Source organism: Eretmochelys imbricata, chromosome 1 (assembly GCF_965152235.1).
Source record: "Eretmochelys imbricata isolate rEreImb1 chromosome 1, rEreImb1.hap1, whole genome shotgun sequence".
In the NCBI taxonomy this organism is placed as follows: Eukaryota; Metazoa; Chordata; order Testudines; family Cheloniidae; genus Eretmochelys; species Eretmochelys imbricata.
The window spans coordinates 105,142,062-105,166,858 of NC_135572.1; positions in this window are offsets into that span (position 1 = coordinate 105,142,062).

Consider the following 24,797-nt stretch of genomic DNA (forward strand, 5'->3'; position numbering starts at 1 on the left):
GCTGCTGTCAGAAACTGGTCAACTGATGTTAATGAAAATTTTGCCTGAGTTATGGCTCAGTAAGAACTTCAGGGTATGACCCATTGCACTTGTTATACAAACTCAGTAAATAAAAACTTTTCTTCTTAAAAACTTTAATAATCTCATGCTTATTTCTATACCAATAAATCAGCAAGTCTCCCATATTGAAACATGGTAAGCCAATTAGAAATGGAAGTTTCTGTTTTATTTATTTATTTTAAAAGGTCTGTTAATTAACTTTAAACTGACCATGTTTAAATAACTGTTTAGTTTGCCTCAGGTTATCTTGTTTAATTTCCTTTCTTCAGCTATTTCTATAACAATGTAAAGGATTTTGCGCATGAATAACAAAATATTTCTGCAGAAATTCAGTAAGTTTTCCTTTTTCTCCATGAATTATCCAAAAATGTTTTTGTTCAGTTCTTTACAGAAACATTTTAAATGCAATATTCCTTTCTTAGTCCCATGTTTCTAGCATTAAAAAAAGACTAACCTGTAATAAAATTAAGCTCCACAAAAGCTATTTAAACAGTGTTCTACTCACAATGAAGAAATTCAGCAGTAAGGTGGAAAGATTATGTTGCCTCACCTCCTTGCATCTTGAAGACGATGAAAGATCTATATAATAGCTAGACAAAATTAGGTGAAATAGGCTTCAGCCCTTAGTCTTAACATTTGATATCCTTGTTTTTTGTTAGTTAAATTCATGTGCATAGTATTATCTAAATATATTTTTGAAGGTTTTATTTTTCTTTCATCTTTCAAAGTATTTTTGAAAAAAAGTTGCATAATATGGAAATATAAATTTAACATGTGCAGCATCTCTTTGGATAATCACTGACAATTTTAAAAAGTAGTCTAAATGGTATGTGTATCCATGTGTGTGCATGTGTATGAATATACAGACAGAGACAGTGAGTATATGACTGTGTGATAAAAAGGTGTTGTTTGTTTTTTTTGGTATGGGTGCAGTTTTTGCAAACAGCAAAGCTCAGAATGATTTATGCCGGACATCCGTAATGAATACCATACCACACCATGTAACCAGTGCCACAACTTGCACAAAACCTTTTGTAGACTTGAAACATAATTGCAAATTATTTAAAGTTCCATTGGGGGCAATACACATTATATACATAAGAACATGAGAAGAGTATAAGAACGGCCAAACTGGGTCAGGCCAAAGGTCCATCTAGCCCAGTGTTCGGTCTTCCAACAGTGGCCAACGCCAGGTGCTTCAGAGGGAATGAAAAGTGATCCATCTCCTGTCACCCATTCCCAGCTTCTGGCAAACGGAGGCTAGGGACACCATCCCTGCCCATCCTGGCTACACATGCGTGCACCTGCACGCACACACTATCATAGTACTTTCTTATAGGTCAAGTTTGTTGAACCCAGTTCTTCTCCATCCCCTTCCCTTCCCTCATGTCATCACCCCAAGTTTCCACTCACACAAACTAGCCCTTCCCTCCATTTCATCTCCCCACTTCCTCCACTCGTAGCTTACTGCTCACTCCAGACAAATCACTAATTATTTTATTTCCTACTGTGTTAAAAAATAGTAAGTTTTAAAATGAATTTAGAGTTAAACCAAGCAACTCTCTGCCTTTGTTCAACTCTTGATCTCCATTCCCCCATACCAACCCTCCCTACTCTTTGTCTTCTTTATTCCCTTTTATTTAATCTAAGACCCTATTCCTGGTAACAAGGATGGGAAATCACATGTATATGTTTCTCCTGCTCAGATCCAACTGCAGGATTGAGACCCTGGGCCACACTCAAGAAAAACATTTAAGAACATGCTTGTGAGTGAGTAGGAATATTCATGTGCTTAGAAATAAGCATGGAATAAAGTGCTTTTTTGGACTGGGCCCATAGAATCTCTACACTTTAGAAACTGTTTTATTATGTTCTGTATAGACCTGGTAGAAATAATAAATAATAATAATAATAATAAAAATAAAAAATAAATAGCTAATGAAAATTAACCTGCATGATCCATGAGCCGGCTAAAGACAGTTTATAGGGGAAGCTCAAATTTCCACTGCCTATACTGTTGTTGTTAGTGAAAAAATTGAAGACTTCACTCTTGACACCTGTCAATTCAGCTCCTTTTATGAGCATTAAATTCAACTACAATAAAAAAAAGTAAATAAAATGAAGCGATAAAAGGTGTTCTTGAGTTATACAGTGAGTCATAAAAAGGTTCAGAAAATACTTAAGGTCTATTTTTGGTCACTCTGATATCTTAGAATTTAGTCCAAACACACTTTTTAATGTTTTCTGGTGTGTGGGGTGAGGGAAGGGGAGGAATCAGTCCTGGTTTATAGCCCTCACTGCCAACTTTGAGCCTGAAGGAAATTTTTACAGCTGAGTTATAAACTCCTAAATATAAGCATTTATAATGGCAAGGCTAACAGCCCCTTAACTTCAACACTAGCCTGTGTCAGTATAATATAAGATCTTGGAAAAGAACGTAATTTCAGTGAGGTCATACTGAGTTAAAAAAGCTAAGCGCAGACCCTTCTATCCCACAAGCACATATATATCCTTAATTGCACCTTCACCTAATTTAAGGCTACTCAAGAAGAATAACTCAGGTGTTCAAATTATAAACCATATAGCCTTTTCCAAATACTTCATATACTGACATTTTCTGATGAGACCATAGTCAAAATCCTGAACACATCTTTTTATGTAATCCTGATTGTTTGGTGTTTGTGCCGCCAACATTTTCTTCATGCTTTCTCTTTGACTAAATAGACCATATGGTAATTCAAGTAGCAATTAAAGAGCCATTAAACACTTCAACAGCAGGTACATTAGGGCTATGTCTCCACTGCAAACTGGGGGTGTGATTCCCAGCTCACACAGACATACTATTTTTAGTGAGAGCTAATGTAAGTAGTGTACCTCCAGTAGCATAGCAGCAGCAGCAGGACAGGTTGGCCTTGCCGAGTACAAATCTGGCTGAACCTATGGGTGTGTACTTGGCACAGCTATCCTGTGCTATCACAGCTATACTACTATTCTTGACAAGAGCAAGTATGTGTGTGCAACCTGGAATCACACCCGTAGCTTGTAATGTAGATTGAGCCTGAGAAATAAAATAACCCACCTTCTTCTTTGCTATATCCTGTCATATAATTGTATGGATTTTTTTCCCATCTTCTCTCCCATAACTCCCTGCCTATTGTCTTGTTTCCCCACCCATTGCATCATCTGTAATTTAGTTTTAAAGCATCTTGGGTGTGGGCATAGTCTTGAGGCTTTAGGAGATCCACAACACTCTTTTGAATGCTGACAGAAACAATAAATAAATCATAATAATCATAGATGGGAATAGAGGCTCACTTCTACTTCCACTGAAACGAATGGCAACACTCCTATTGACTTTAGTAAGGGAAGGATCCCCCCTTCCCCAACACCTGTACATTAGTAAGAATTTCTCTGGAAAAGGATATTTTTCTCTGTAATGTGTCAGTGAATGAAATCAAAACATCTTATTAAAGTTGTATTCAAACATAAGTTAAATCCTTTCATTGTCCTTGTTCACTTTGGCCAATTTGTTAACTCAATCAGTATAAATTACACTGCATGCTGTTCAAATAGATGTTGAATAACAACACAGAAAAAAAATTATGGGATTTATGTCCAAGTGCTTCCAAGAAGAATGATGCATGCAAAAGAGACTTAGCTCAAAGGACAAATCCTGAAATGTCCTGTTTCATATCAATATGTTGCAGGCCAAGGAAATGCGTGTTTATTTAAAAGGTGTTCCAGCTCTATTACACCAATTTCATGAGTGATTGGATAGATCCGTTAGGATGGTGCAGCAAGCTCCCTTCTTGTGCTTAATCAGCTACTATGGTTAATGCAGAGGGACGGTGCTACCTTTGAAGTAGATTGTAACCATGTAGGTGCTAGTATGGACTATAACTGTCACTGGCCTCTACATAAGTAAGAAGGAAAAGGCCCCTTGCACTTTCCCTTCTTTGTGAACCTGACCCCAACCTTAATCCAAATTTTGTACACCAATGGAAATTTGGAGTAACTCCAGTGAGTACAATTGCAGTTACTGATTTACTTCAGATTTACACTGGTATACCTGACAGCAGTTTGAACCGATATGCTTACACATCTGACAAGTTTTATTCAGAAGCAAATGTGAAAGTTTAATGACTCACATTAGGAGGATCCAGTAGAGTGTAAACACCCTCCTGTGCTGATGGAAGATGTATTCTTTGTTACGTTGTTATTTTTGCATTATTTTACCTCTCCCCCACACTTTTTAAATAATTTATGAACAGTTCTTTCTGCAAATACTTCTCTGTTAAGGTGCTGAATGAAGTTAAGTTTCTGGACAGACAAACTGATTCCAAATATCTATTTCTGGAAGGGGTGAATAGCTTATCATGCCCCTCTTAGAATGCTGTGCCCTGGATCTGAACACCATCAGTTACTAGTATTGCCTCATTTTTGTCTGGACCAAACCTCCTGGGGGAACATGCTTAGCACCAATCTATCCAGATGCAAATTTCAACTGAAACAAGTTCCTCAGATTTATCTGAATATCTTCCAGTATGTTCAATATAAGCAACTGAGGGAAGTGGACATGTAATATGCAATTGCTTGTGAGACAAAACCATATACACCATATAATTCAAGTTGTGTTGATGGCTGTGAACTTAGAGAGCCAAATTCTCCACTGATATAAATTGGAACAGCTCAGTTGAAATCAGTGGAGCTGTGCAAATTTAAACCAGCCTAAAATTCTTTTACACAAACACACATCTTAGAACATCACATACTCTTCTTACTTTCCAGAACAGCTTTACAGGACTGTGTTCTATAATTAGAAATGTACTAGTAAAACTGGAGAATTACAGCAGTGTCCCAGTGATTGACGGAAGAGCTGTGGCTTTTGAAGTCTGCTATACATGAGGGACTGCTGGTTCAAGTATGCAACATTTTGTTGTCCTTCATGACCAAAGATGAAGCTGAGAACAGTATTACATCTTGTGAGTATGATTGTGGCTAAAAAGACCCATGAAGAATGGGAGTCCATTCAGCATTGAATGCTATGTAGCTCAATATTGAGGAATGAATTACAGTCTGTCCCTGCAGAATCTGCCACTGTTTACAACTCAGCCTCTTTGCCTCAAAGATCCATATAGCAATTAATCTCAAACTGAGTAACCCCATTGTTGATAGCAGCTCACCAGTGAGATCCATTTGTTGCTGATGACTCTCAGCTGTCAACGTCAATATTGAACTGCTTCAAGTTATGCTTCAGTGTGTCCTTGGAACATTTCTTCTGGCCACACCGTGTGCAGTTACCCACTCTCAGTTCGCCATACACCAATTGATTTGGCAACCTGGTGTCATCCATCCTTAACACATGACCAATCCAATTTACCTGTGATGTGATGAGCATGGATTCAATCCCTGTGGAGCATCTGTATTCTGGAACCTCATTATTGGTAACTTTATGCTGCCATTTAAGGTGGAGTATGGTATGCAGATGTTGTAAATGGAACTTATCTAGAAGCTTGATGTGATGCCTGTAGCAGGTCCAGATTTTGTGCCTATACAACAAATTGGACATCACGACCACTTTATAGACTTTTAACTTTGTTTGAAGCATAATACCGTGTTGCTACTATACTCTGCCTGGTAGTCTGCCAAATGATGAACTGGCTTTGTTGATGCGACATGTCAGCTCCTTGTCAATAGTAGCATCATTCAACAATGTGCTGCTAAGATAGCAGAAGTCTGTAGCAGCGTTCAGCTGTGCGGTGCTGTTAGTGGCTTTTGGTTTCATGTAGGGTTTCCCTGGCAGAAGTTGATACATGACTTCTGTCTTTTTCAGATTAATTTGTCAACCTATACCTTTTTGCAGATTCTGCAAATCTGTCCTAATCAATTGTATCTCTTCTGAAGTATGTGTCTCTCAGTCATGGGTATACAGAAGCTCATGAAGAATTGTTAAGACCTTTGTGGAAGACTGCAGATGGCTCAGATTGAATAATTTTCCAGAGTATCACAAACATTTTCTCATACTGGCATTCAAGTCTCTTGCAGCAGCATCAAGCACTTTTGAATCAAAGAAATTGAACAGTATTAGACCAATTATGCAGCCCTGCTTAATGCCACTAGTGATAGGAAATGGGTCATCCACTACACGGGGAACTGTACAGCGTAAGCTCATAAAGTTCACCCCCTCCCTCAAAGTGGAGAGGAATATGCAACAGCCTTTGCTTCTTGAGCTATGATTCCCATACACATCACTCAAACTCACTGGTTTATATAAAGCAAAAGCAAATTTATTATCTACAAAAGATAGATTTTAAGTGATTATAAGTGCTAGCAAACATATCAAATCAGATTACCTAGCAAATAAACAAAAAACACAAACTAAGCTTAATATACTAAATCGATTGGATATGAATTAGCAGATTCTCACCCTAAGAGAAGATAGCAGCAGGCTGCAGATTCTTAAGGGGCAAGCTGCACTTGCTTTACAGTTTGGAATCCGTAGGTGTTTCATTCACAGGCTAGAAATCCCTTTAGCCTGGGTCCAGCACTTTCCCCCAGTTCAGTCTTTGTTCCTCAAGTGTTTCCAGGAGTTTTCTTCTGCGGGGAGTGCAGAACCACAGATGATGGCACTCCCTGTCTTATATACCTTTTGCATATGACGGGAATCGTTTGTTTCAAAGCTTGGTTCCCAGACCAGTCTGTGGAAAGACACTGACATCCCAAGAGGAATCCAGCATCATGTTGTCTGATCACATGTCCTTGTAGAGTCACAGCAGCCATTACTCACAGGCTGTTTGGAGTGTTCTCAGGAAGGCTTATCACCAAGTGGGAGATAAGCTTCTCCTACGGCCTATTGCTTTTTCCTAATGGTCCATTGCCCTGAATAAGCCCTTCCGCACCCACTATCTAGACTGAAAGCATCTTGTCTAGTGGGCGTTACCCAGGTGTAACTACATTTGAAATATAGATACATAGTCAATATTCATAACTTCAAGTACAAAAATGATACATGCATACAAATAGGATAATCATATTAATTAAATCATAACTTTTCCAATGACACCTCACATGACTAATCTTGCATAAAATTCATCATAATTATGCTATAATTATATCATAATAATATCACTATGAAGATTATGGGGTGCAGTGTCACAAGTACTCTGGCCAGACCCTTTCCAGCAATGGAGAGTAATGGGATACTGTGATAGTTGCCAGTCAGATTTTCAACTTTCCTCTTGTTTGCAGTGATAATGGTGGTATCTTTGAAGTCTTGTGGTACATCTTCACTACTTCATATATGGAAAAATAGTCCATGCAGTCTGATCTTAGAATCTTAGTCATGCCTCCATATTTGAGTATTTCTGTAGGAATGCCATCAGATCCTGGGGCTCTACAGATCTGTAGGGCACTCATTGCAGTGCTAGCTTCATCAAGGGATACAAGAATTTGACGATGCCTCTCACCATCTTCTTCTGATCTGGTAGGTGGGGAGATATGGATAACTATGCCTTTTTGTTAGACTTAGAGGAAATAAAAAATATATACTGTCAAGTCATCTTGGCTTTTGGTGATTTGAGTTCTACAGTAATTTTTTGTGATTTTTTTTTTTAAAAAACATGACTTAAATGGTTTTCGGAAGCTCCTGTGGCATTACATCCTCATATGTAATATCCTTTCTCCCCATTTACAGAACAGATTTTTCTGTTTATCTAAAGTATTTTTCAGAGATAATGTGAGTACCCAATACGAAGATCATTTGCAAACAAATGATTTTTTTCCGGAGTCAGTGCAAAATTACATACACCTACCTAATTCCAGTTTGACAGCCAAGATCCGAAATTGATTGCTATATCTTTCTTGGTGATAGGCTCCAATTCTTCTTTAGGCATTTGTATTTAAAGAGTTTACCCTCTCCCTCTTTTCCTGTTCTCACTTTCTGCTGGATTTAAATAAAGAAATGATAAAAACAGATCCACTTCCAATTCCTTAGCTGTCTGTTTTTCCAGTTAAGTGCCTGCCTAGATGTGACTGAAAGTATCCCAGAATTCACATCCTACATACCATTGTAATAATCTTTATACAAAATGTGCTTTGCGAGGTATCATTTGAAAACTAATGACTTGCTTCACCTGTGACTGGGTCTTGCCAATCCTGATTCATATAAGTGGCCTCATTGACTTCAATGACACCACTCACATGAATAAGAGTTTATAGGATCTGACGCATAACTAATTATTTTAGGATGTATTAGATGTATAGAGCTACTAATCTCAGTTTAAATAGTGAATAAAATATTTAGAATATAATAATCAGATTTTAGAAAGTTAGATTTAGCAGGATTAAGGTGAAGCAATTAAGAAAGATGAAAAAATATTAACTTGTCTAATGCATAGTGGAAATTTATGCAGTCACTGGCTGTCTGTAATAAATGCTAATTGATTGAATTTATATTCTTTGGTCTTCATCCCACAGGCTACATATCTTGATTTGAACTAAATACAGCCAGCAACGTGTTACAACTTTCAGTCACTACCAGTCTTAAGGGGGAATTCTAACCTGTTACCTTGAAGAGTAAGCCTTCATAGACTCATAGACTTTAAGGTCAGAAGGGACCATCATGATAATCTAGTCTGACCTCCTGCACATTGCAGGACACAGTACCTCACCCACTCTTGTAATAGACCCCTAACCTTTGGCTGAGCTACTGAAGTCCTCAAATCATGATTTAAATACTTCAAGTTACAGAAATTCATCATTTATACTAGTTTAAACCTTCAAGTGACCCAGGCCCCATGCTGCAGAAGAAGGTGAAAACCCCCCAGGGTCTCAGCCAATCCAACCTGGGGGAAAATTCCTGCCTGACCCCAAATATGGTGATCAGTTAGACCTTGATCATGTGAGCAAGACCCACCAGGCAGATACCTGGGAAAGAATTACCTGTACTAACTCAGAGCTACTCCCCATCTAGTGTCCCGTCTCCAGTAGTTGGGTATTTTTGCTACTGGCAGTCACCAATGGACCACATGCCAGTGTAGGCAGTCTCATCATACCATCCCCTCCATAAACTTATCAAGCTCAGTCTTGAACCCTGTTAGATTTTTTTACCCCCACTGCACCCCTTGGAAGGCTGTTCCAGAACTTAGAATCATAGAATATCAGGAATGGAAGGGACCTCAGGAGGTCATCTAGTCCAACCCCCTGCTCAAAGCCAGACCAATCCCCAATTTTTGCCCCAGATCACTAAATGGCTCCCTCAAGGATTGAACTCACAACCCTGGGTTTAGCAGACCAATGCTCAAACCACTGAGCTGTCCCTCCCCCCCCAAAAAATCTTCACCTGCACCTAGGTACACTAGAGGCTGACAACAATCCCATTCATAGAATATCAGAGTTGGAAGGGACCTCAGGAGGTCATCTAGTCCAGCCCCCTGCTCAAAGCAGGACCAATCCCCAATTTTGCCCCAGAACCCCCTAAATGGCCCCCTCAAGGGCTGAACTCACAACCCTGGGTTTAGCAGGCCAATGCTCAAACCACTGAGCTATCCCTCCCGCCTCCCGTCAATGGTCCACTTCACTCCTCTAATGGTTAGAAACCTTCATCTAATTTCAAGTTTAATTCTAAACTTGTTGATGGACAATTTATAGCCATTTATTCTTGTGTCCACATTGATGCTTAATTCAAATAACTCCTCTCTCTCCCTTGAATGTATCCCCCTGATTTGTTTATAGACAGCAATCATATTTCCCCTCAGCCATCTTTTGGTTAAGCTAAACAAACCAAGCTCTTTGAGTCTCCTTTCATAAGGTAGGTTTTCCATTCCTTGGATCGTCCTAGTAGCCCTTCTCTGCACCTCTCCCGTTTGAATTCATCTTTCTTAAACCATGAGAGACCAGAATTGCACACAATATTCCAGATGAGGTCTCCCCTGTGCCTTGTATAGTGGTGCTAACACTTCCCTTTCTCTACTGGAAATGCCTCTCCTGATGCATCCTAGGACTGCATTAACTTTTTTCATGGCTGCATCACATTTACGGCTCATAGTTATCCTGTGATCAACCAATCCACCAACGTTTTTCTCCTCCTTTGTCACTTGAAATTGATAAGTCCCCAGCCTATAGCAAAAATTCTTGTTGTTAGTCCCTAAATGTATGACTTTGCACTTCTACATTTCATCCCATTTCTATTACTGCAGTTTACAAAGTCATCCAGATCTTCTTCTATGATATTCTGGTCCTCCTCCATATTGGCAGTACCTCTCAATGTTGTGTCATCTGCAAATTTTATTAGCACACTCTCTCTTTTTGTGCGAAGGTCAGTAATAAAAATGTTAAATAAGATTGGGCCCAAGACCGATCTCTGAGGTACTCACTAGTAACTTCCCTCCAGCCTGACAGTTCACCTCTCAGTATGATCCATTGTGGTTGTCCCTTTAACTGGTTCCTTACCCACCTTTCAATTCTCATATTAATCCTCAGCTTCTCCAATTTAACTCATAATTTCCCATGTGGAACTATTCAAATGCTTACTGAAATCCAGGTAGCTTCTATCTATTGCATTTTCTTTGTCTAAAAAAACAGTAATTGTCTCAAAGAAGGCGATCAGGTTGGTCTGGCATGAGCTACATTTTGTAAAACTATGTTGTATTTTATTCCAATTACTGTTCACCTCTGTGTCCTTAACTACTTTCTCTTTCAAAATTTGTTCCAAAATCTTGCATACAATTGAAGTCAAACTCACAGGCCTATACTTTCTTGGAAAACTTTTTTTCCCCTTTCTTAAAATTAGGAACTATATTAGCAGTTCTCCAGTTATAGGGTATGACCCCCGCTCCCCACCCCGAGTTTACAGATTCATTAAAAATCCTTGCTGTTGGGCTTGTGTCAAGGTTCCTCCCCCACTCTGAACTCTAGGGTACAGATGTGGGGACCTGCATGAAAAACCTCCTAAGCTTATCTTTACCAGCTTAGGTCAAAACTTCCCCAAGGTACAAAGTATTCCACCCGTTGTCCTTGGAATGGCTGCTACCACCACCAAACTAATACTGGTTACTGGGGAAGAGCTGTTTGGACGCGTCTTTCCCCCCAAAATACTTCCCAAAACCTTGCACCCCACTTCCTGGACAAGGTTTGGTAAAAAAGCCTCACCAATTTGCCTAGGTGACTACAGACCCAGACCCTTGGATCTTAAGAACAATGAACAATCCTCCCAACACTTGCACCCCCCCTTTCCTGGGAAATGTTGGATAAAAAGCCTCACCAATTTGCATAGGTGACCACAGACCCAAACCCTTGGATCTGAGAACAATGAAAAAGCATTCAGTTTTTTACAAGAAGACTTTTAATAGAAAATAGAAGTAAATAGAAATAAAGAAATCCCCCCTGTAAAATCAGGATGGTAGATATCTTACAGGGTAAATAGATTCAAAAACATAGAGAACCCCTCTAGGCAAAACCTTAAGTTACAAAAAAGATACACAGACAGAAATAGTTATTCTGTTCAGCACAATTCTTTTCTCAGCCATTTAAAGAAATCATAATCTAACACATACCTAGCTAGATTACTTACTAAAAGTTCTAAGACTCCATTCCTGGTCTATCCCTGGCCAAGACCAGCATACAGACAGACACAGACCCTTTGTTTCTCTCCCTCCTCCCAGCTTTTGAAAGTATCTTGTCTCCTCATTGGTCATTTTGGTCAGGTGCCAGCGAGGTTACCTTTAGCTTCTTAACCCTTTACAGGTGAGAGGAGCTTTCCCCTGGCCAGGAGGGATTTCAAAGGGGTTTACCCTTCCCTTTATATTTATGACACGCCCCCCAAATCTCAGCTAGGGTGAAACACTGGCTGGGATTTCTTCCTGGAGCTCTAGGAAAAACAGAGTTAATAAGACACATGCATCTCTAAATATACTACCAAGTACATAACGACTAACAATATTTTCCACATCTCAAGGACGATTTTAACCAGTTGATTCTGGGAAACTTTCACGGGAGAGTGCATCCGCCACTTTGTTAGAAGCTCCTGAGATGTGTTGGATGTCGAAATCAAAATCTTGGAGAGCTAAACTCCACCGAAGAAGTTTTTTGTTAGTTTCTTTGACTGTGTGAAGCCACTTCAGTGCAGCATGGTCGGTTTGCAGGTGGAAACGCCGTCCCCAAACATATGGGCGTAGCTTTTCCAGAGCGTAGACAATGGCATAACATTCTTTTTCAGTGACTGACCAGTTGCTTTCCCTCTCAGACAGTTTTTTGCTGAGAAACACTACAGGGTGGAATTCTTGATCAGGTCCTTTCTGCATTAAAACTGCTCCCACACCACGCTCGGATGCATCTGTGGTTACTAGGAACGGTTTGTCAAAGTCTGGGGCCCTTAGTACAGGGTCAGACATGAGTGTCGCTTTAAGCTTGTTAAAGGCCTTCTGACACTTTCCGGTCCACTGAACAGCATTTGGCTGTTTCTTTTTGGTTAGGTCTGTCAGTGGGGCAGCGATTTGGCTGTAGTGCGGTACAAATCGTCTGTAATAACCGGCCAAGCCTAAGAAGGATTGAACCTGTTTCTTTGACTTTGGGACAGGCCACTTTTGGATAGCATCCACTTTGGCCTGTAGGGGGCTGATAGTTCCTTGACCCACCTGGTGTCCAAGGTAAGTCACTCTGTTTAGGCCTATTTGACACTTCTTAGCCTTAACAGTTAGTCCTGCCTCCCTTATGTGCTCAAGGACTTTTTGTAGATGTTCCAGGTGGTCTGCCCAGGAATCCGAAAATATGGCCACGTCGTCAAGGTAGGCGACTGCATATTCTCCTAATCCCGCTAGGAGACCATCTACAAGTCTTTGGAAAGTGGCGGGTGCATTTCGCAGCCCGAAAGGGAGTACATTAAATTCATACAGCCCGAGATGTGTGGTGAAGGCTGACCTTTCCTTGGCAGATTCATCTAGCGGTACCTGCCAGTACCCCTTGGTTAAGTCCAAGGTAGAGATGAACTGGGCCCGTCCCAGTTTCTCTAATAGTTCATCTGTGCGTGGCATTGGATAGTTGTCTGGGCGAGTTACAGCATTTAGCTTACGGTAGTCCACGCAAAAACGTATCTCCCCATCTGGTTTGGGAACTAGAACCACTGGAGATGCCCATGCACTTTCAGAGGGGCGGATTACACCCATCTGTAACATATCCTGGATCTCCCGTTCTATAGCAGTTTTAGCTTGAGGAGACACCTGGTAAGGTTGGACCCTAATTGGGTGAGCATTACCTGTGCCAATGGAGTGGTATGCCCGTTCAGTCAGTCCTGGGGTGGCTGAGAACGTTGGCGCGTAGCTAGTGCACAGCTCCTGGATCTGCTGTCGCTGCATACGCCCAAGGGTCGTGGAGAGGTTCACCTCTTCCACACCACCAGCACATTTCCCTTCGTAGTAGACACCTTCAGGCCACTCAGCGTCGTCTCCTCCCTGGGCTGTAAACTGACAAACCTTTAATTCTCTGGAATAAAAGGGCTTTAGAGAATTAATATGGTACACCTTAGGCTTTCGGTTGGAGGTGGGGAATGCTATGAGATAATTAACAGCTCCCAGGCGCTCCTGGACCATGAATGGCCCTTCCCACGATGCTTCCATTTTATGGGCCTGGAGCGCCCTTAAGACCATGACCTGGTCTCCTACTTTGAAGGAACGCTCTCTGGCATGTTTATCATACCAGGCTTTTTGCTCTTTTTGAGCATCCTGTAAGTTTTCTCTAGCAAGGGCTAAAGAGGTTCGGAGGGTGTTTTGTAGGTTGGTTACAAAGTCCAGAATGTTAGTTCCGGGAGAAGGTGTAAATCCCTCCCATTGCTGCTTCACCAACTGCAATGGCCCCTTAACCTCACGGCCATATACAAGTTCAAATGGGGAAAACCCTAAACTGGGATGTGGTACAGCTCTGTAGGCAAAGAGCAACTGCTGCAACACTAGGTCCCAATCATTGGAGTGCTCATTTACGAATTTACGTATCATGGCCCCCAAAGTTCCATTAAACTTCTCCACCATGCCATTTGTTTGATGGTGGTAAGGAGTGGCAACCAAGTGATTTACCCCATGAGCTTCCCAAAGGTTTTTCATAGTTCCTGCCAGGAAATTAGTCCCTGCATCTGTGAGGATGTCGGAGGGCCAACCTACCCTGGCAAATATGTCTGCTAGTGCCTGGCACACACTTTTAGCCCTGGTGTTGCTTAGAGCTACTGCTTCCGGCCATCGGGTGGCAAAATCCATGAAAGTCAGTATGTACTGCTTTCCTCTGGGTGTCTTTTTCGGAAAAGGACCCAGAATATCCACAGCTACTCGCTGAAATGGAACTTCAATGATGGGGAGTGGCTGGAGAGGGGCTTTGACCTGGTCTTGGGGTTTTCCCACTCTTTGGCACACCTCACAAGACTGGACATAGGTAGAAACATCCTTGCCCATTCCCTCCCAGTGGAATGACCCCCCCAAACGGTCTTTGGTCCTGTTCACCCCAGCATGGCCACTAGGGTGATCGTGGGCTAAGCTCAAGAGCTTGGCCCGGTATTTAGTTGGAACTACCAACTGTCTCTGAGGATGCCAGTCTTCCTGGTGTCCACCAGAAAGAGTTTCCTTGTATAAAAGTCCTCTTTCTACAACAAACCTGGATCGATTAGAAGAGCTGAGAGGCGGTGGGTTGCTCCGTGCCGCCGTCCAAGCTCTCTGGAGGCTTTCATCTGCTTCCTGTTCGGTCTGGAACTGTTCCCTTGATGCTGGGGACATCAGTTCCTCATTGGATTGTGGACCTAGGCTTGGTCCCTCTGGAAGCGATATAGGGGATGGAGCTGTTTCTGTTGACTGTGAACCGCTCTCCGCTGGTGCACTATGTTGGGATTCAGGCTCCGGCTGAGCCTCTTGTGTAGGGTTATCGGCTGCTGCCAGTTCAGGTTCAGTGGAGCCCTCTGGTGTTGAGGTTGCAAGTACTGGATTCAGTGCTGACACGGGGTCTGGTGTTGGTTGTTCGGCTGGTTCCGGTTCTGGGACTGGTTCCGTCTGGGTCTCTGGGACTGGATCCACTACTGCTGTTGCAGACATTGGCCTGGGGTCCGGGTCCATCACCTCCGACCGGGTCCTGATAGAAGTTTCCGGAACAGAGCTAGGCTTCACGGCTTGTTTAGCCTGGCTGCGGGTGACCGTTCCCACCCTCTTGGCCTGCTTCACGTGATTGGCCAAGTCTTCCCCCAACAGCCTGGGGATGGGATAATCATCATAGACTGCAAAAGTCCATGTTCCTGACCAGCCCTTGTACTGGACAGGCAACTTGGCTGTAGGCAAATTGAAAGAGTTGGACTTGAAGGGTTGAATCGTCACTTGGATCTCTGGGTTGATTAAATTGGGGTCCACTAAGGAAGCATGGATAGCTGACACTTGTGCTCCGGTGTCCCTCCACGCGGTGACCTTCTTCCCGCCCACACTCACAGTTTCCCTCCGCTCCAAGGGTATCTGGGAGGTATCTGGGCCTGTGGACCTCTGGTGTGATTCCGGTGCAATGAACTGTAATCTGTTGGGGTTCTTGGGGCAGTTGGCCTTTACATGCCCCAGCTCGTTACATTTAAAACATCGTCCAGCTGACGGGTCACTGGGGCGAGGAGGGTTGCTGGAGAACGGGGTGGCAGGACGATAAGGGGTCTGGAGGGTTCTTTGGGAGGTAGGTGGGGCCTTGGGCGGCCCCCGGTAATAGGGTGTGGTCTGGGGTGGTCCCTTCTGGTCTCCGCTCCAACTGCGACCAGTTTTCTTCTTCTCTGCCACCTCCACCCATCTGGCTCCAATCTCTCCCGCCTCGATTACAGTTTTGGGTTTCCCATCTAGGATGTATCTTTCTATTTCCTCAGGAACACCCTCTAAGAATTGTTCCATTTGCATTAGGAAGGGCAAATTTACTGGAGATTCAACACTTGCTCCTGATATCCAGGCATCCCAATGTTTCACAATGTGGTAGGCATGTCGGGTAAATGACATGTCTGGTTTCCACCTTAGGGCTCTGAACCTCCGACGAGACTGCTCGGGTGTTATCCCCATTCTGACTCTCGCCTTGGATTTAAATAGTTCATACTTGTTCATGTGTTCTTTAGGCATTTCAGCTGCCACCTCAGCTAAGGGTCCACTGAGCTGCGGCCTCAGCTCTACCATGTATTCAGTAGGGATGTTGTACCCAAGGCAGGCCCTTTCGAAGTTTTCTAAGAAGGCCTCAGTATCATCACCTGCCTTGTAGGTGGGGAACTTTCTGGGATGGGAAGTGGTACCTGGAGAAGGATTGCTAGGGTTTGTTGGTATATTCTGCTGGGCCTTTATCCTCTCCACCTCCTCCACATGCTTCCTCTCTTTTTCCTTCTCCTCCTCCACATGCTTCCTTGCCTCCATTTCCCTCTTGTGGGCAGCCTCCTGTACCTCCTTCTCCAGCCGCATGAGTTCTATCTGTCTTTCATGTTCCCTTTGTTTTTCCTCAGCCTGAAATTTGGCTAATTCCAGCTGTAGTCGAGCTGAGGATTTGGTCATTCTAACCTCTCTGTTTTTAACTAACTTTACACCCGAGGTTTAGAAATAAACAAACAAAACTTGGCTGTAAAATTTTGCTGTGCTGGAATAGAATACCTATTCTCTGATAGTGATTGTCAGCCTACAGAAAAAGACAATTCCCTTGTCTCTGCTCTGGGCCCAAATTAAAGCAAAAAACCTCCAACTACTTGGAAACCTGCTTACCCAGCCCAAAGAAAAAGCAAATGGGTAGAACACACACCCCCTATTTACTTTTAGGAAGAAAAGAAAAAAAAACCTCTGGGTTGGAAGACTGTGAATTTCCCTGCAGGAGTTAAGTACCCTGCCTCCAGGCAAAGAAAACCTGCAATTCACAAGATAATCCCCTTTTGTCTCTGCTTGGCCACAAAGCAGAGAAAAAAACAATCTGCTTTCAGTTTCAACTGCTTTCTGGAATTCCTTTCCAAAGGAAAAAATAATTTCTTTTTAAAATCTGTATTTCTAGTTCAAAAAATCTCAACTGGATCTCAAAATGATTTCAGGTTAATCCCACCGCTATGCCACCATGTCAAGGTTCCTCCCCCACTCTGAACTCTAGGGTACAGATGTGGGGACCTGCATGAAAAACCTCCTAAGCTTATCTTTACCAGCTTAGGTCAAAACTTCCCCAAGGTACAAAGTATTCCACCCGTTCTCCTTGGAATGGCTGCTATCACCACCAAACTAATACTGGTTACTGGGGAAGAGCTGTTTGGACGCGTCTTTCCCCCCAAAATACTTCCCAAAACCTTGCACCCCACTTCCTGGACAAGGTTTGGTAAAAAAGCCTCACCAATTTGCCTAGGTGACTACAGACCCAGACCCTTGGATCTTAAGAACAATGAACAATCCTCCCAACACTTGCACCCCCCCTTTCCTGGGAAATGTTGGATAAAAAGCCTCACCAATTTGCATAGGTGACCACAGACCCAAACCCTTGGATCTGAGAACAATGAAAAAGCATTCAGTTTTTTACAAGAAGACTTTTAATAGAAAATAGAAGTAAATAGAAATAAAGAAATCCCCCCTGTAAAATCAGGATGGTAGATATCTTACAGGGTAAATAGATTCAAAAACATAGAGAACCCCTCTAGGCAAAACCTTAAGTTACAAAAAAGATACAGACAGAAATAGTTATTCTATTCAGCACAATTCTTTTCTCAGCCATTTAAAGAAATCATAATCTAACACGTACCTAGCTAGATTACTTACTAAAAGTTCTAAGACTCCATTCCTGGTCTATCCCTGGCCAAGACCAGCATACAGACAGACACAGACCCTTTGTTTCTCTCCCTCCTCCCAGCTTTTGAAAGTATCTTGTCTCCTCATTGGTCATTTTGGTCAGGTGCCAGCGAGGTTACCTTTAGCTTCTTAACCCTTTACAGGTGAGAGGAGCTTTCCCCTGGCCAGGAGGGATTTCAAAGGGGTTTACCCTTCCCTTTATATTTATGACAGCTTGCAATTCATGTGCCAGTTCCTTTAATATCCTTGGATGGAGATTATGCAGGCCTCCTGTCATAATTACCCTGTAAGATATCTACCATCCTGATTTTACAGGGGGGATTTCTTCATTTCTATTTACTTCTATTTTCTATTAAAAGTCTTCTTGTAAAAAACTGAATGTTTTTTCATTGTTCTCAGATCCAAGGGTTTGGGTCTGTGGTCACCTATGCAAATTGGTGAGGCTTTTTATCCAACATTTCCCAGGAAAGGGGGGGTGCAAGTGTTGGGAGGATTGTTCATTGTTCTTAAGATCCAAGGGTCTGGGTCTGTAGTCACCTAGGCAAATTGGTGAGGCTTTTTACCAAACCTTGTCCAGGAAGTGGGGTGCAGGGTTTTGGGAAGTATTTTGGGGGGAAAGACGCGTCCAAACAGCTCTTCCCCAGTAACCAGTATTAGTTTGGTGGTGGTAGCAGCCATTCCAAGGACAACGGGTGGAATACTTTGTACCTTGGGGAAGTTTTGACCTAAGCTGGTAAAGATAAGCTTAGGAGGTTTTTCATGCAGGTCCCCACATCTGTACCCTAGAGTTCAGAGTGGGGGAGGAACCTTGACACCTCCCAATTTAGTTCCATTAAGCTGTTTGAGTTTGACTTCCACCTTGGATGTCACAATTTCTACCTCCAAATCCTCATTGCCATGAGCCACGCTGTCACTACCCCTAAGATCTTCATTAGCCTCATTAAAAACTGAGGCAAAGTATTTGTTAGGGGGGTTGGGCCATGCCTAGATAATCTTTAATCTTCACCCCATCCTCAGTGGTTAGTGGTCCCACTTCTTTCCTTTTATTCTTCTTATTTATAAGGCTATAGAACCTTTTACTCCTGGTTTTAATTCCCTTTACAAAGTCCAACTCTGCTTCACTTTTGGGAATTCTCACTTTATTTCTAGAAATTCTGACCTGCAAGATGTAGCTGTTCCCTTGCTGACCTCCGCTATCTTTCATTTTTTGTAGGCTTTCTGATTTCTCTTAATCACCTGTTTGAGATGCTTGGTCTGCAAACCTTTCCTATGAATTCTTTCCCCTGAGTTGGGATGCAGGCTTCACATAGTTTCTGCAACTGTGACTTAAAAAAATTCCAAGCCTCCTCCACATTCAGAGTTATTTGGTCAGTCCACTTCCCTAACTAATTCCCTTAATTTATTAAAGTTAGCTCTTTTGAAATCAAGGACCCTAGTTGCAGATCTATTTTTGTTTATCCTTCCATTTAGTTTAAACTGAATGAACTCATGATCACCCGAACCAAGGTTGTCCTCTACAACCAATCTATGTCAAGGGGGGGGGGGAAAAACCTAACATACATGTTTTTATCTTAACAAAAATCTAATCAAAATATGTGTGTTAAATTTTAATATACAGAACTGGGAAGTATATATTCTATGGGTCGGATTGTCAAGGTATCAATGACTCAGGCTGGAGTTTCGGGCACTCAGTACTTCATATTACTTTACCACTATACTTCACCCAAATGACCATTTATGAAATTCCGTTGTCATGCACTATTAATATGATCCAAAGCTCCAAAGCCCATTGAAGTCAATGGTGGGTTTTTCTTTCAATTTCCATGAGCTTTGGGTGAGGCCCTCCTGAACTTCAAGAGGAAGTGTGAAGTTGTCACTTATACTCAAGGAAACTATGCAGTGCCACACTTCCTGTTAACATTTACAGGCTCTAACTCACAAAGAAAAGAGCCAGTTACAAAGACTGAAATGGAGAATAAAGCTACAGTAGTATTAGTACTGTGTTTACACTTTTTTTCTTGTTGGTGATTAAATAACTAAATTAACCCCAAATCAGTAACACAATGTACTTATCATTGAAATATTTCAGCTGTCTTATAATGTGCTGATATAGTACCTGATTTTGGAGGGTGTCAAGGCTCTTAACTTCCACTGACTTCATTGGATGGGAGTTGTGAGCACTCATTTTTTCAAAGGATCAGGTTCACAGAAAAGAGAGAATTGTTTTAATGTTACATCTTTTGCATTTTTCTTTTCCAGCAAGATCCAAATTCTGTTTGGGAGATTCCTTAAGTGTAAAGTTAAAAAAACAAAGTTTGCAACACAAAAATCGGTTCTGTTTGCTGAATAAACTATGCAGCATATTAGGTCTAGCTAAAGCAGTAAAAAAGAATATTCAGCCCCATTGCAACAAATTTCTTAGTCCATATGCTGATATTTAGTTCTGATGAGTCTACCTTTTACAATGAAAACAGTTAAACATTTATCAGAAAGCATTTACAACTGTAATGTAACGGAAGGTTCTCATTTTAGCTTCTCTCTTACACCAATAATTGTAGAATCTTGTCCAAAATCACTGAACTGCACCCAAATAAACACAAATGTTTAAAACCGAAAGTTCTGTCTCTTTAACCCTTCCTTCCCAGCTGTAGATGTTTAGCACTCCTTCTGATTTTTTAACAGACACAACACTATCTTCCATATACCTTTCTCAATCTAAAATCAGTTGCCTTTCTGAAAATAAAAATGATCACCTCAACCCCATTCCTCTTTATGTTGAAGATTTTCATCCTAGTTTCCATTATGAGTCAGCACAATTAACAATATACATTGTACAGCAAAAGTAAATACTATCTTCCCCTTTTTCCCTTTCTAGGTGCAGATTCACTCCCTCCCACACATACACAAATATTTATGATTTCATCCCACCTCTCAAAAAATCAAATCCCTCACTGTGCTTCTTGCAAACTGATTCCTGCTTCCTTAACAGAGCTGAACTTGACCCGCTCAGGAAGAATCTACACTACTACTCTTTTTTTTTTAAGTGTACAGAACGAGAATCAGGGTGGGGCCGTTTTGTGGAAGATGTACTATCCATTTCAATTCAAGCTTGAAGTTAAAGCCAAGAGAGAAAGACAAGAGGAAAGAGAGAGACTGATAAAGAATACAAGTTTCACAAATTATCTTTCAGAATTTAGTGCCAGAGAGAACAGCACGATATTCTACTACCTCAAACAAGTCCCAGCCCTCCAGACTCCAGTATGTACATGTCATAAATATAAAGGGAAGGGTAAACCCCTTTGAAATCCCTCCTGGCCAGGGGAAAGCTCCTCTCACCTGTAAAGGGTTAAGAAGCTAAAGGTAACCTCGCTGGCACCTGACCAAAATGACCAATGAGGAGACAAGATAATTTCAAAAGCTGGGAGGAGGGAGAGAAACAAAGGGTCTGTGTCTGTCTGTAGTCGTCTTGGTCGGGGATAGACCAGGAATGGAGTCTTAGAACTTTTAGTAAGTAATCTAGCTAGGTATGTGTTAGATTATGATTTCTTTAAATGGCTGAGAAAAGAATTGTGCTGAATAGAATAACTATTTCTGTCTGTGTATCTTTTTTGTAACTTAAGGTTTTGCCTAGAGGGGTTCTCTATGTTTTTGAATCTAATTACCCTGTAAGATATCTACCATCCTGATTTTACAGGGGGGATTTCTTCATTTCTATTTACTTCTATTTTTATTAAAAGTCTTCTTGTAAGAAACTGAATGCTTTTTCATTGTTCTCAGATCCAAGGGTTTGGGTCTGTGGTCACCTATGCAAATTGGTGAGGCTTTTTATCCAACATTTCCCAGGAAAGGGGGGGTGCAAGTGTTGGGAGGATTATTCATTGTTCTTAAGATCCAAGGGTCTGGGTCTGTAGTCACCTAGGCAAACTGGTGAGGCTTTTTACCAAACCTTGTCCAGGAAGTGGGGTGCAAGGTTTTGGGAAGTATTTTGGGGGGAAGGACGCATCCAAACAGCTCTTCCCCAGTAACCAGTATTAGTTTGGTGGTGGTAGCGGCCAGTCCAAGGACAACGGGGGAAATATTTTGTACCTTGGGGAAGTTTTTGACCTAAGCTGGTAAAGATAAGCTTAGGAGGTTTTTCATGCAGGTCCCCACATCTGTACCCTAGAGTTCAGAGTGCGGGAGGAACCTTGACAGTACAGAATGTGGATGCCAACCTTCTCAGAGGAATACACAAGCATGGCTTCATCATCCCAGTTCTCAACAGTTGTATTGGCTCCCCACTCATTTCAAGATGCAGTTCAAAACAGTACTTTAAAAAATCCATCAGAAAGGCCAGGCAGAACTGCAGTGGCTGCTTCCTCCCTCCTTATCCAATAGATCATGGCTTCCTAAAGGTGGTGGAAGAAAGAGGTGAAGAGCAGGCAAAGTCATAACTCCACCTATCACCATTATGCCATGTCCAACAAAACTAAGCAACCATGTTAAATTACTACATTGCATCCCACAAAAGGGCTGTATGCTGTGAGGTTACTGTCTTTGCTTGTTTGGGAGCTCTGGAAGGGATTCTTTCTAAGGGAAAATACCTACTGGTACTCACCTCTTCCTTCCTCAGTGGTTGAGTCATAAATATATAATGAGTCCTTACTCAAAGAAAAGCTAGAGTGGGAGTTATCTCAGTACGGATTTAGTAAGGATCACAGCATTGATTAGTTCTTTCGGATTTCTCTGTACTTAGCAAATAAATTAATAAATGTGAGGCGCACAAATGCTTAAACTTGAAAATAAAAACTTTCAATAGAGCCGGAACCCTTCAGAACTGTATCATCTCGTTCAAAGTTTTGTCTTTAACTTGCCAGCATGGTTCGAGATTCATTTTATATTCTGTACAACTGTAAGATCTACAAGCCAACGTAAAAATGTACAGGTTTTGTTCGTATTGTTTATTGTGCTATTATTAGAAATAGAAACCACAAAAAAGAAGAAAAAAGAACAATGAAACAATTTGTGACTATTTTAGCCAGCTTGCTAAAAATGTTAGTCCAATGATTAATTATAACAGCTCATGTTCAAGACAGCTATGCATATTAGTGACAATGACCGTGGTATACAAAGAATCTGGAAAAATGTGTCATAGAGAGGATGCCTGCAGAATTAATAAATATGAATCATCCTTGGGTGCCTACTCAGATGTAATTAGTGGAATGTAATTAGCATCTAATTATAACTTCCAGTATGAAAAAAATCTTGACTGTTTTGCCAGATTCTAGTCAAAATGTGGCAAGAAGTCCACTAAATCTTTGTTATGATTTTTTTAAGCCAAAGAAAACACATTTTAACCTTTTAAAAATATGCCTACAAGCTTGGATTTTTAACTTGCTGTTGTCTTGGTATTAATTAGCAATCGATGGGCAACAGCAAGACTATAAAGTGATTAGATAAATAAACACTAAGATAAAGGAACAATCAAAGCTTTAACAGTAAAGCAATTGCATGAAGACCACACCTTCCCTGGCTCACCTTCTCCAGTACATGGCACTGTGGAGACAGGCTGCAGCTTTGCGTTACTAAGTGCCTGAGGAAAATCTTTTAGTTAGTAGGGACTAAGTGATTTAATATAATAAGTAACATAAAATATGGTAAGAAGATTAAAAGGAGAAGAAGAGTTAACAAATTTAAGATAAAATAAATTGTAGAAGTATATATCTTTGTATGATTGTATTTATTACTTGAGCCATCACTGTGCTGTTGACTTCTAGTATTGCTAAGGTATGGTGGGGTGGAGAAGGGAGAAACATGGAAAGCAGACCATGAGATAGGAGAGAAAGTTGAGAGAGGAAAACAATTGGAGCACAGGAAATCTGATATTGATGAGGAAGAGAAGGCAGGAGAGAGGAAAAATTAAACAATGTTTGGCTTTGATTATTTAAATTCACATAGAGTAGAGTAGTAAGTAGGTCAAACTTACTGACCCTCGAAGTTTCATACAACATTGTTCAGAATTTCGAGAGCTGGGCACGCCTGTCAAGGCTCGGGACTTCACCCTGTTCCCGGCAGGTGGCTCCCATGGGTCTGAAGCCCTGAGTCCCCCATCCCCTCAAGTTAGAAGCCCCTACCCCACCACCCTGCCGCAGGACAGAAGCCCTGAGCTCCCACCCACCCCAGTCTGGTAGATGGAGAATGGAGGGCTCTGTGAGCCACACTTTAATTGTAAAAGAGCCGCATGTGGCTTGCAAGCCATGGTTTGGCCACCCTGATGTAGAGGAATCATAGATAAGGCTGCGTTTCTGTCATGGAGGTCACTGAAGTCACGGATTCCATGACTTTCCGTGACCTCTGTGACTTCTGCAGCAGCTGGTATGGCTGGCTCAGGGGCTGCCTGAGCAGATTAAGCAGCTCCTGGGACAGGCGCACCGGCCACTGTTGGGGCAGTTTGGGTGGGGCAGGAGTTGCATTTGGGGCAGGAGGGGACTCAGGGCTGGGGCAGGGGGTTGGGGTGTGGGGTGGAAGCGACTGGCATATCCCTGCAGCTCCTAGGTGGAGGGGCCAGGGAGCTCTGCGGGCTGCCCCTGCCCAAAGGCACTGCCCCCACAGCTCCCATTGGCTGCTGTTCCTGGCCAATGGTAGCTGCGGAGCCAGAGCTCGTGGCAGGGAAAGTGCGTGGAGCCCCCCGGCCTTCCCTCCCCCTTAGGGGTGCAGGGATGCGCGGAGCTGGGTAAGGAGCTTGCCAGCCCTGCCAACCTTCCCCCCTCTTAGGACCAGCAGGGGACCCGGGCTGCGTGCCACTCCCCGATCCCCCCAGCACTAGAGAGGGTCCAGGGCCACGTGCTGCTGCCCAGCCCCCCTCTCCCAACACCAGCAGGAGTCCCAGGCTGCGCGCTGCCACCCGCCTCCCCCTCAGCACCAGCGGGGGTCCCAGGCCATCCCAGCCAGCATCCACAGCACTCCCAGACCACT